Genomic DNA, 11,594 nt, shown 5'->3' with positions numbered 1-11,594 from the left:
GGGCAAAAACCGTCAACAAAGCACTTGTGGATATAGTCCCATACATGCAACTAATCGGTGTGAAGAGAAAACAAGATATAAAATACGGTTTTGTGTTTGTATGTTAGGTGCTCTCGTATAAATCCAATCCATACAAATATTCTTCAAGTTCCGTCGATATTGCGTCCACTGTTGTGAAAATTGTAATAACTGACCAGCGAGGAAATGAGGTATCATTATACGATCAACAGGACCAACTCACGACAACTATGGACCTTAGTAAGGTATGTTTAATACATTTACAGTCTACATGTCTTACATGGGTTCGAGGGCGATACCGTAAATCTGGTTATTTTTGCTGTCGATTAATTTTAGCGTTTTTGCGAGTCAGTTGGATTCGCAAAAATATTTTTCTCAAAAATAACTCTACCGTAATTTTTTTTTTTAGAACCACCAATTCGATGGTCAGTTGTATTAACTCCTAGATGTATAAATAGTGATTAATACTGACGATTTATTTGATATCACTCGTGTGTAACTAATCTGGTGGGTTATAGGTAGTTTATCGATGGTCAGTTTTAACTCAGATTTTTAAGCCACAAGATGTCAATTCTTAAAACAAATCAATAGAAAGGAGCGTTCTGTGCCTTTAACTGAAAATGCAGCATAGTTCCACCATAAATTCGCTAAAATAAGAAACACTAAAATAAATATATATACTTTTTACTCAAATTCGCAAAAATAAATCGACGCAAAAATATCCAGATTTACGGTATACCAGAATATTTGGCCCGGGGTGATAGGTAAGCTCTGAGGTGTTATGTTGCCCAATTGTTGAAGGCAAAGGGGCAACATTAATATCCTAAAGCTTACCTGTCACCGAGGGTATTGTCGCAACTTTACAAAATGTATGTTATTTTATTGAAAGTAGATATTAACGGCAAACTGGCAACTCAACTTTATGACAACGGGATGATTTCCATTTTTCTATCATCAACTTCCCATATATATGTAACAATATTCTATTATCACCTGCATATGGTGTTTCTATCTCTCAACTGATTCGATACACAAGAGCTTGTTCTGCGTATGGTCAGTTTTTAAATCAAGGCAACCTACTGACAAACAAGTTGATGGTACATGGGTTTCAACAGTCCCGTTTAAGTCAGCATTTTGCAAATTCTATGGTCGTTATAACGATCTAGTTTGCCAACACAACCTATCATTGGGTCAAATGCTGTCTGACGTTTTTCATACATGTATGAAAGGTGAAGATAACGAACAGTGATCAATCTCATAACTCCTACAAGCAATACAAAATAGAGAGTTGGGCAAACACGGACCCCTGGACACACCAGAGTTGGGAAAAGGTGCCTAGTTATAATTAAGGGAAGCTGGTTAGGCATGTTATAGCAGTGAGTTATGCAATGAAGGGGACCAGTTAACGAAACAATTATGCTATTTTATAAAAACTGTACTATTACTTGTATGTATGGATTCCTCTATGAAAAGCCAAAGATTAATTCGAAAAGGTTCGTTTTAGTAAAGACAATCATAATTTTACATTTTACGGCTAGTACTTGACAGTTCTCTATAAGCAACAACGTCATGATGAAAGCACGTCTACCTGTAATAGAATATACTCCCAGCATGCAACTGTTTAATAGGTTTTATCAGCGAACTCTGATTGGTCCGACATGAAAAATAATGGAATGGAGTGGAAGTTTGTAGCGTATGCAAATTCATCAGTGGAAGCTATTGTTATTGACGTGAAGCTTAAGAGCAGGTATGATTGCACCATGTACGGACTGTTTGACACGAATGGGTATCCATCAGCGGTGAACTACGACGTGAAAGTAATCACTAGGGGTGGTAACAAAATTGTCTTCCAAAGTCCACGTACTTTGCCCCTGTACTACAAAGACAACGAGCTTCAATTCACCATCTACAACACAAAGTTTTACCTTGGAAATATATTGTTACCTCTGTTGATGACTGTCAGTTGTACAGGTAAGTCTGTACAGGTAAATACTGAAATTTGCTTACAGTGTAAAATAAAGAATCAAATTGTAAACACGGAAACTTACTTACAGTGTAAAATAAAGAATCAAATCGCAAAAACGGAAACTTACATACATTATAAAATAAAGAATCAAATCGCAAACACGGAAACTTACATACAGTGTAAAATAAAGAATCAAATCGCAAACACGGAAACTTACTTACAGTGTAAAATAAAGAATCAAATCGCAAACACGGAAACTTACATACAGTATAAAATAAAGAATCAGAAGTGAACACTGAAATATTTACCATCAATGTCAAAAAAAGCATTAATAAAAGCAAACATCGAAACTTAGATACAAACAGTGTAAAATAAAGCATCAAGTAGCAAACACAAAAACTTACTAACGGTGTAAGATACAATATGAAAACAAACAGCTGCAGAGGTGGATAAAGCGTGGACACCGTATAACATAGCTCACTCGATTTGAAATGTGAATAAGATAACATTTCAGTTTCGTAGGGAATGGGTATGGTCAGCCATCTGAGTCATGGAGGGGTTGTAAATTTGCTGGGTGGAGAAGTGGTTCGTCGTTTTTATTCTAAGTGACAAATGATGACGTAGTAACGGAAACTATACACTAATGTTTTGAACACCATGCTTTACTTTATGATTGATATAAACATAGTATGTAGTCATTAATCATATCTACCGTTTGTTTCCTTCAGATGATGACTTCTCACGAAGTTCACGTATGTATTTTCTGTTTCAAAACTCGATTGGGCTACTGGATAAATCAAACATAAGTTTATCTTCTTCTTTATTTCATTATGTTATTGGTCAACATATTTACAGAAATTCATCAATTTCGGGTTTTGGAACTTAAATCATACTATCGTCGGAATGATGACTGGAGTAACAGTAACACAGCAAAAGTAAGTTTAAGAGATCTGATTTGTTTGGACTGTCAACGACTGATTGAAAATGTATACAAGACATTTTCACTGTTGTTTTACTGCTCTCATCGTACTTGGATGAATTAAACACAACTTGCAGGTCAATTACAAACTCTTTACCCTAAATTATTCATACATGGGATTTGGTTTTCAACCATCACTTTATCGTTCTTCGTTGCATCTAGTTGAAAGTTCCCAGTATACAGCATCATTGATGCAACACATTTGGCGCTCTTGACATGTTCCTTTGGTGTGCTGCTATATGTATTCATTGTCAAGCAATCTTAGTCAACTTTTCGGAAGGTATGAAATCTTAATTATTAATCCGTTACAGTTTAAGTATCCAGTAGCACAGCTATTTTTCACTTGTACAGCCATCATCAAAACCTTTTGACTTAAGGTGGAATAACAAACTAGAGAAATCTGATTTGGAAAAAAAGTGGAGGATATATAACACTATTTTGAAATTGAAAAGTTTCAAAATCTTAGTTTAAAAATGAAGTAATCTGAAGAAAAACATTATCAAATCCCTTCGAGACTCGGACGAACTAAATAAAGATCAGCAGTCGACACGTAAATCTACTCAGCTAACCATCCAGGCAATTTAATTTCTAAGGAATATGCATGTACATATATTGCCGATATCTATATTTTTTTTTAAAGGAAGTAAGTCATGACGACGATGCATTATATCAAATGCAAAGTAGGCCCTAATGCATATCACAACAACTATAAATTGAGAACCAAGAAAAAACTTGATTGAACGGAAATAGGTACAAAGTAGCAAACAAAAGTGTTTTTTTTTAACATACTGTTGATTACTTTTATTTTGCAACATATTATTAGAATGATGTCTTTATTCAGGAGACAAAACTTTCATGAATCATTATCGATTGCTTAGTCTTCTATGTATAAGAGTTTCTTCACGAGAACTAAATTTTCGCTAATGACTCGTCTCACAAAATTACGCGTAAATGAGGTTCTCTCGAATACAATGAGATTTACGGAAGATTTACAGAGAAAGTTTACCCTATTCTGAAATATGTGTCATAATACCAATTGTCCTAGTAGCCAAACATTCTAACATTCCTGTATTTTATCACAGATCCACAGTGTCGAAGGAAAAAACGTAGTAATTAAGAGCTCCTTCTTTGGAACATTCGCCGCCAACTCGTTACTTCTACCCCCTAGTACGATCAATTTCGACAAAATCTTTGGAAACTTCCTGGAGAGATTGGTGGATACTCCGCATGTCTTAGTTGTAATTGTGGGCGTGTTTCTGATAACTGTTCCATTGACCGTTGTTCTTCGAAGAGCAGATAAAAAAGATCATCATCGGGTTAGTATACCGTTTTCAATCGTGGAATCAAAGTTAAAACCATGTAGTAATCATACTGTGAAATTCAACATTCTGTAGTTTCTCTTACAAATTTAGGTTGCGGTGTTCTTGTAAAGCTACGGCCGCACTATTTTGTCGGAAATTCATCAGAACTCCAGGTTTTGTCATTATTGATGTACTTCATTTGAGAATCTCAGGGAATTCATAGACATGAGACAATTTCTCTGAATATATTCCTTACATTTAACTTAATTAGAAGATGCTCTGTCAATATGAAATACTATGAATTTGTCCACCTTCCGCTGTCTTGAAGTCTTGGAACATTATCAAATTAATGCATATATCTTATTTCTCAAGTTTTAATTTGTGAGATTGTCAATTCGATATATTGCAAGTTTTGAGACGCATTAGCAAACCTCATTCATTATAAACCCCAGCTCTTCCCATGGAGACGAGATCACGTCAACTTGTCAGTGGTGAAGTTCACAGTATATCTCTGTGTGCATGCAGTAACATTTTCAAATCGCATTCATGTGCTGTCTAAGGAATACTTGAATAGTCAAAGTTTTCCAGGTGATTATAGCACAGGAACAATGATATGAGCATTGATTCATGTGAGCTTTTATATTTGTTCATATGTATAAACCGCTGTGGTGGTCTAGAGGTAGAGCCCTCGGTCCGCATGCGGAAGGTCGGGGTTCGAATCCTGGCCGCGACAGACCCAAGTCGTTAAAACGGGTAGTGACAGTTCCATCGCCAAACGCTCAGCATCCTGTGTGATTGTCACTGGTCCTCGGATATGACCTTAAAAATGGATGTCCGGTGTCACAGTAGATGTGGCAAGCTAAAGAACCCTCACTGCTCAATGACCGTAAGCGCCGAACAAAGACCTAAATTCTAAGTCCTTCACCGGTCTTGGCAACGCCTCTATATGAGCGTAAAATTCTCGAGAGGGACGCTAAACAAGATAAAATCAGTCAATCACCGTCATATGTATAACAGAGTATGTGTGGTTTAGTTGCAGGCATCGCTAGATGTTCTCTGCAAACTCCAAAGAACTCATACAGTTGTATGGGTAGTCTGTGGCAAGCTCAATTTCGATAGTAAAACTTCAACGTTAAATATCCTCTTGAAATCATAACCAGAGGATGACCACAAACTTGTTTGGTTATCAGTAGTTGTGGATGGTTTGCTTGTTTACATTATACATGTAATCCTCCCCCACAGTTTCTGGTATTGGGAATCTCCTGAAACCTGATGTCTTGGTTAGGGTTGATTGTGGAATTACTATTTCAAGAGTGGAACATGTCTTGATATTATCAAGAATGCTTAGCACGAGATAACAGGATCAGGTTCCAGACCCAATTACAGAATGGTGAAGTTTCATGACAGTAGATGTACTAGTGTTGAGCTCAGAATGGTGAAGTTTCATGACAGTAGATGTACTAGTGTTGAGCTCAGAATGATGAAGTTTCATGACAGTAGATGTACTAGTGTTGAGCACAGAATGACAACATACACGGCGATTGATTATACCTGATCTCTGATTTTTATTTCATTTTCGATATAACAAAAGTGGATCGCTAAACGTTCTGTAAAAGGAGACACAGTTCATTAAAGATGATATGCCTAAAAGTAGTTGTTATTTGAAAATAACATACTTGCTATTCAAAAACTAATTGGCACGCATTTCCTTTTCAAAGTCAGTGTATAATGATGTGTATTTTCTGAATCATTGACAGCATTGAGTTGCTACTAAAATTCGTTCGGATATGAAAAAGTCGGTTTCAAAAAAGAAACTGTATAATTATATCTTTCAGTGGCAATACCTACCGCTCGCTGATAACCATGATGGCGACGAGTTCGTGTATTTCCTGTCTGTCTACACAGCGGTACGATCATCTCAATCTGTGACGTCATGCTGTTATTTCAATCTTAAAGGGGAAAGGTCAGCAACCGGAGATAGAGTTTTAAGTAGTGAAGGTCGACAGGTGAGAAAGCATTTATGTATTCTTGGGGGTACACAGTCTATATTGGGTGAATAATTATACATGTTTACATATATTGTATATGTCTACGATATTGATATATAAAGCATTATAATTCATAAAATCAAATGCATACTATTTCTACCCTTTAAAACTTGAATAACCTTATCAATTGATGACGAAAACACAAGGTCATTAAATCTGTTTTATCTATTCTATTTGTGCAGAACTTTACACGTGGGTCATGTTGCAATTTTCTTTTGACAACAAGACAACAGTTGGGAAAACTACAGATGATAACAGTTTGGCACGACAACAAAGGACGACGTCCTCACTGGTTGTTGTCTAAACTTGTCGTAGAGGATGGACAAACAAAAGAAAAGTAAACATATCTATATTTTTATCAGCACTGATATGGAATAATTTAAATTCATGGGGCTCAATTTTCGTGGATTATTGAGATTCTACAGTTTCGTTGGGATGGAATCATGGTCATGGTTTCTGTAGATTGAACTTTATATAAATCGTGTATAGTGTTGTGATCTAAAGGTCGTGGGACACGGGTATCCAAGAAATAGGAAATTTGAACACAAAAAAATTCTATGATTCCACAGTATAGATTCGTCTATATTCCGCAACCAAATCAAATATATTTGGTTGGTTTTTAGATAAATGTCTTATTAAACATATTAAGTGCAATACGTAGTCTTGTATACATCGCGAGTAGCATATATCAGAATATTTCGCTACTCGGATAGAATTCTTCACAGCTGTCATAAACACAAATTACATGTGATTTTTATTTTAATGAAATTGATGCATTTTTCAATTTCTAACTCGACAGTATCAATTGATAGCGTGTCCTATGTATTTTATCTTCCGCAAACGATGTTGTCATTGCTTTTATTAGAAAACTATATCCCCGTGACATCGAAACTGACATAGATATACTAAATTTAAAAAAAAACAACCCAGAGGTTGTGGAGAATTACTCCGATGTGTGTCGCAATTCACCCTTGAATTGTATAAAATGTATCTTTGTTCGTATTTAGATACGGAACAGGAGAAATTTATTAATGTTAATTTTAAGATTCAAATAACGACTCTTAGATACCTATGATTTAAAAGATATCGCATTTAACTACGTGTAAAAGCTTTGTTTCAAAATAGCGGGGTATTTTACAGTGTACAAATGAGAAAAATTCATTTCATAAAATCAAATATAAGTCTGTTCATTAACTGATGTAAATTATTATTTACCAGCATTCTTTTGTATTGAATATCGACATTTTTTTCCATTACATAGGTACATTTTCCTTTGTGGAGAGTGGCTATCCTTTACTTCTGAAAACTGCAAAACCTGGGTAGAATTGTCTCCCTTGACACAAGATCACGTCAACGGAAGTTTAATGTTTAACGAGAGCAGTCGACGAGGCCTTTTTGATGATCATCTATGGTTTTCTCTAACAATGAGGCCAAATACGAGTAAATTTACCCGTGTTCAGAGGTTATGGTGTCTCGTTGCCTTGCTATACTTGTCTATGGTGACATCAGCCATGTGGTTTAGCAGTAACCCATCCTTGTCCGTCGACGAAGCCAATCAAACGAAAGCGGTGACTTTAGGGCCATTCATCTTCAGCTATCGAATGCTGTATGTTGGACTTTGCTCGTCTTTGATTACATTTGTACCAGCATTTGTGATTGTTTTTATTTTTAATAACAGAAACTGTCGTGTAAAAAATCAAACGGAGCTTTCATCGTATTCACAACCCAGTTCAGGCGATCGTAAATGGCAGTTGCCTTGGTGGACCATGGGTATTGCATACTGTTTAATTATATCGTCGATTTTGGCAGGCGGTGCCTTTACGTTTTTCTACTCTTTAGAATTTGGTTCTGGAACAACGAATGATTGGTTAATGTCGTTCGCATTTGGAACAATTCAAAGTATTTTCCTACTAGAGCCATGCAAGGTATGTTCAAAACACTATTTGGATGCGAGTGTAAAGTTTCATTATGCGAAGACAATGGTTTCAATTCAAATGTCCTTACATTTTTGCAATACATGTATCTCTCAAAAACAGTAATGTATTAAGAAACTAAACATTGCAAATCAGCTTTGCCCCATATAAATCATTCAGTAATATATCTGATCTATATACAATCCCTTTCATGTCAGGAAAGTATGGTACAAGAATAAAGCACGTTCTGCAAAAGAAAATATGTCAAGTTAAGCACTGTATTTCCAGGTATTCGTCTTATCATTGGGGCTAAGCATCTGTTGTTCAACGTCTATACATCGCCTAGGGTACACAGCAATCGTTTCGTATTACTCTGACGGTAGGAAGTCAACAGAACATTTTTACCCGGAAGACAAAGTTAAAAAGATATCAATATATTCACGATCAACATTTGTTTCAATATCAATATCAAAATAAACGTTTACGTGATTACTACTTTACATTTTAGATCTGCATCTGTAACCATGTTTTTCAGAGCTTTCAGAGAGGGAAAATACAAAGATTGTTCACGAAACGATACCTATATTTCCATGTCCAAAAAACAAAGAAACAAAGGAAATTAAGGAGCGAACACGTCGTCAAAAGTTGGACTTTCATCTAATGCAGTTTCTCCGAGCGTGGCTGTTAGTTGCTTGTCATGTGGCAATGATTGCAGTGATATGTAATCATAACAACATCACGGACGGATTCTGGCAAAACCAGCACCTCAAAACAGCATTAAACTCGTCCTTTAAAGTAAGTAAGAATTTATTAAACAATTTAATATCGAAAAAAACTTAATTACATCAATGAGAAATAAGGCACTGAAAAATGTGTCGATTAATAATTTATCGTAACACCATCCTCTGTACTTTCTTGTGCAATATATTTGTCAAAAAATAACGAATGTCACTCATTGACGTATCAAGAAACATCAAGTCCTTTGTCATAATCTCATTTTACAGAGAGAATTGCATACTTTAGGCATAGTAAAATTATAAAGAAATGATATCAAAATTTTACCGTTATTTTCATTTAAAAGAGTGTTTGATCTCAATTTTTTTTTATCTAAAATCAGAATTCAAGAGTCTTGTTATAGACACCGAGACACGTTTCTTTACTGTAGGCGTATACGACGAATGATATACATATCTGGTTAGAAACGTACTTTGTACCAGCAATGTGGCCCAAGTATACAGTAAATGGAAGTGCAAATACGGCTTATGATCAACGGTTTTTGATCGATGAATGTCACTACAGGGTGTCACTAACCCAGATCAGACAAGTCCGACGAATGGGTAAGTTAGTTTGATACAGTGAAATATAGGAATATATCTCGGGGACTTTCATAGGAAGAAATCCATTGGTGATAGAAAAAGTTGAACATAACGAACAGTGACCAGTATCACAAATCGTACAAACCCGTGCGAAGGGAAAACACGGATCAGTTAGAGGCATAAACACCATATGCAGTTAATATGGAATAATGCTACATAAATATAGAAAGTTGATGATAGAGAAACTGAAGTCATCCGCCGTTGTTTTGTAACGGAATGTTTACGAAATACACATATCAAAATATATTTTCACTAACTATGAGTTTACTATCTTTAATATCATACATATATTTCCGTTTTCCAGATAATTGTACCGAGTACATTCCAAGTTTTATGAACCCAATTGACACTTTATGCTCAACGGAATATTACTACTCTGACGAGACAACAGATAATTTTTGTAAAGGTTTGTTCAAACTTAGTATTTATTCGTTGGTCTTTATATGATTTGCTTCTGTAGACACAATTGAAGAATTGATATCTTTAGAACTGTTGCCAAGCGCCCGGCAAGTCTTTCGGATACGATCTTAAATACAGAGGTTCTTTGTCATGGTGGTTGTTGGCACAATAATGAATCCTCGCTGTTAAGGTCGTCAGTGCCATACATAGGTACAAACATTGCGGTACATCACCTACAACTGGTGACGTCTCTGCATGAATGAAAAAAATATTGATTCATCAATTGGACGTAATAAACTTACAAACACAATTATCAACTTTGGACTTTGACTTGCTATCTTCGTCTTGATACTGAAGAATTACATGTAATTACATACAATTCAGTTATGAATATTATTTACATTCATCTCAGTAAAGAATGTATACAGTCACAAGGTTTGCTGTTCAATGTCTATTCATTCTGAAGTAATTTTTATGGTAAATAAAGTATTTCTTGAGAGTAAAAATCATCAAAATTACAGCCTTTCTTATGATATGTTCAGAAATTTGGATAACCCTCATGCATAGCTCTTATCCTTGGACGAATTTGGCTCTACTTTTTTGGCACGCTGTCTTTGGCTATATTTAGCTCTAAAACTTCATAGTTATATCGGATTTCAAACATTTCGGTTGAGCATCACTGAAGAGACATTATTTGTCGAAATACGCATTTGGTGCATCAAAATTGGTACCGTATAAGTTTTACATTATGACCCCTGGGTCGAGGCCTCTGCTGGTGGACTGTTAGTCCCCGAGGGTCTCTGCAGCCCAGTAGCTAAGTACTTCGTTACTAGCTTGAAAATACGGATGTATATTTAATTGCTGTTATAAAATTTGGAAATTCATTTCAAAATTAAGGATTATCTCCCTCATGCATAGCTCTTATCCTTGGACGAATTTGGTTCCACTTTTTTGGCACGCTGTTTTTGGCTATATTTAGCTCTAAAACTTTATAGTTATTTCGGATTTCAAACATTTCGGTTGAGCATCACTGAAGAGACATTATTTGTCGAAATGCGCATCTGGTGCATCAAGATTGGTACCGTATAAGTTTTACATTAACAGTTGTTCTGTTCAGCATGAATGTTTCTTTTTCTTTTAGAGCTGTAAGGAATTTTACACTCACATCAAATTTGAGTTACAGAGAGAATTTATGTTTTATACAATTTTAGGTTGGAAAATTGACACTAACTCATGTTTTGACGAAAATGAGATTATAGATTCCAGTTACCGGTTCCAATCATCAGAACATCTGAAAACTTTGCCATATATGGGAGACTTTGCAGTTTACGGAGGAGGAGGTTACAAAATTGACATAGGCCCAAAGCAGTCCCTGGCTAGTGACTACCTTTCACAATTGAAGAGTCTAAATTGGATAGATGTTTATACAAGAGCTGTGTTCATTGACTCTTTTCTCTTTAACGCCAATACCAGACTATTCACCAATGTCAAGGTCGTGTTCGAAATATCAGAGTTTGGTTCCATAGTAATGAAGACAAATACATATTCCATCAACATGTTTCCATATCTTACACCTTGGGATTATTGCGTGTTA

This window comes from Ostrea edulis, chromosome 1 (assembly GCF_947568905.1).
Source record: "Ostrea edulis chromosome 1, xbOstEdul1.1, whole genome shotgun sequence".
Taxonomy (NCBI): Eukaryota; Metazoa; Mollusca; class Bivalvia; order Ostreida; family Ostreidae; genus Ostrea; species Ostrea edulis.
Note: the sequence above shows the minus strand (reverse complement) of the source record.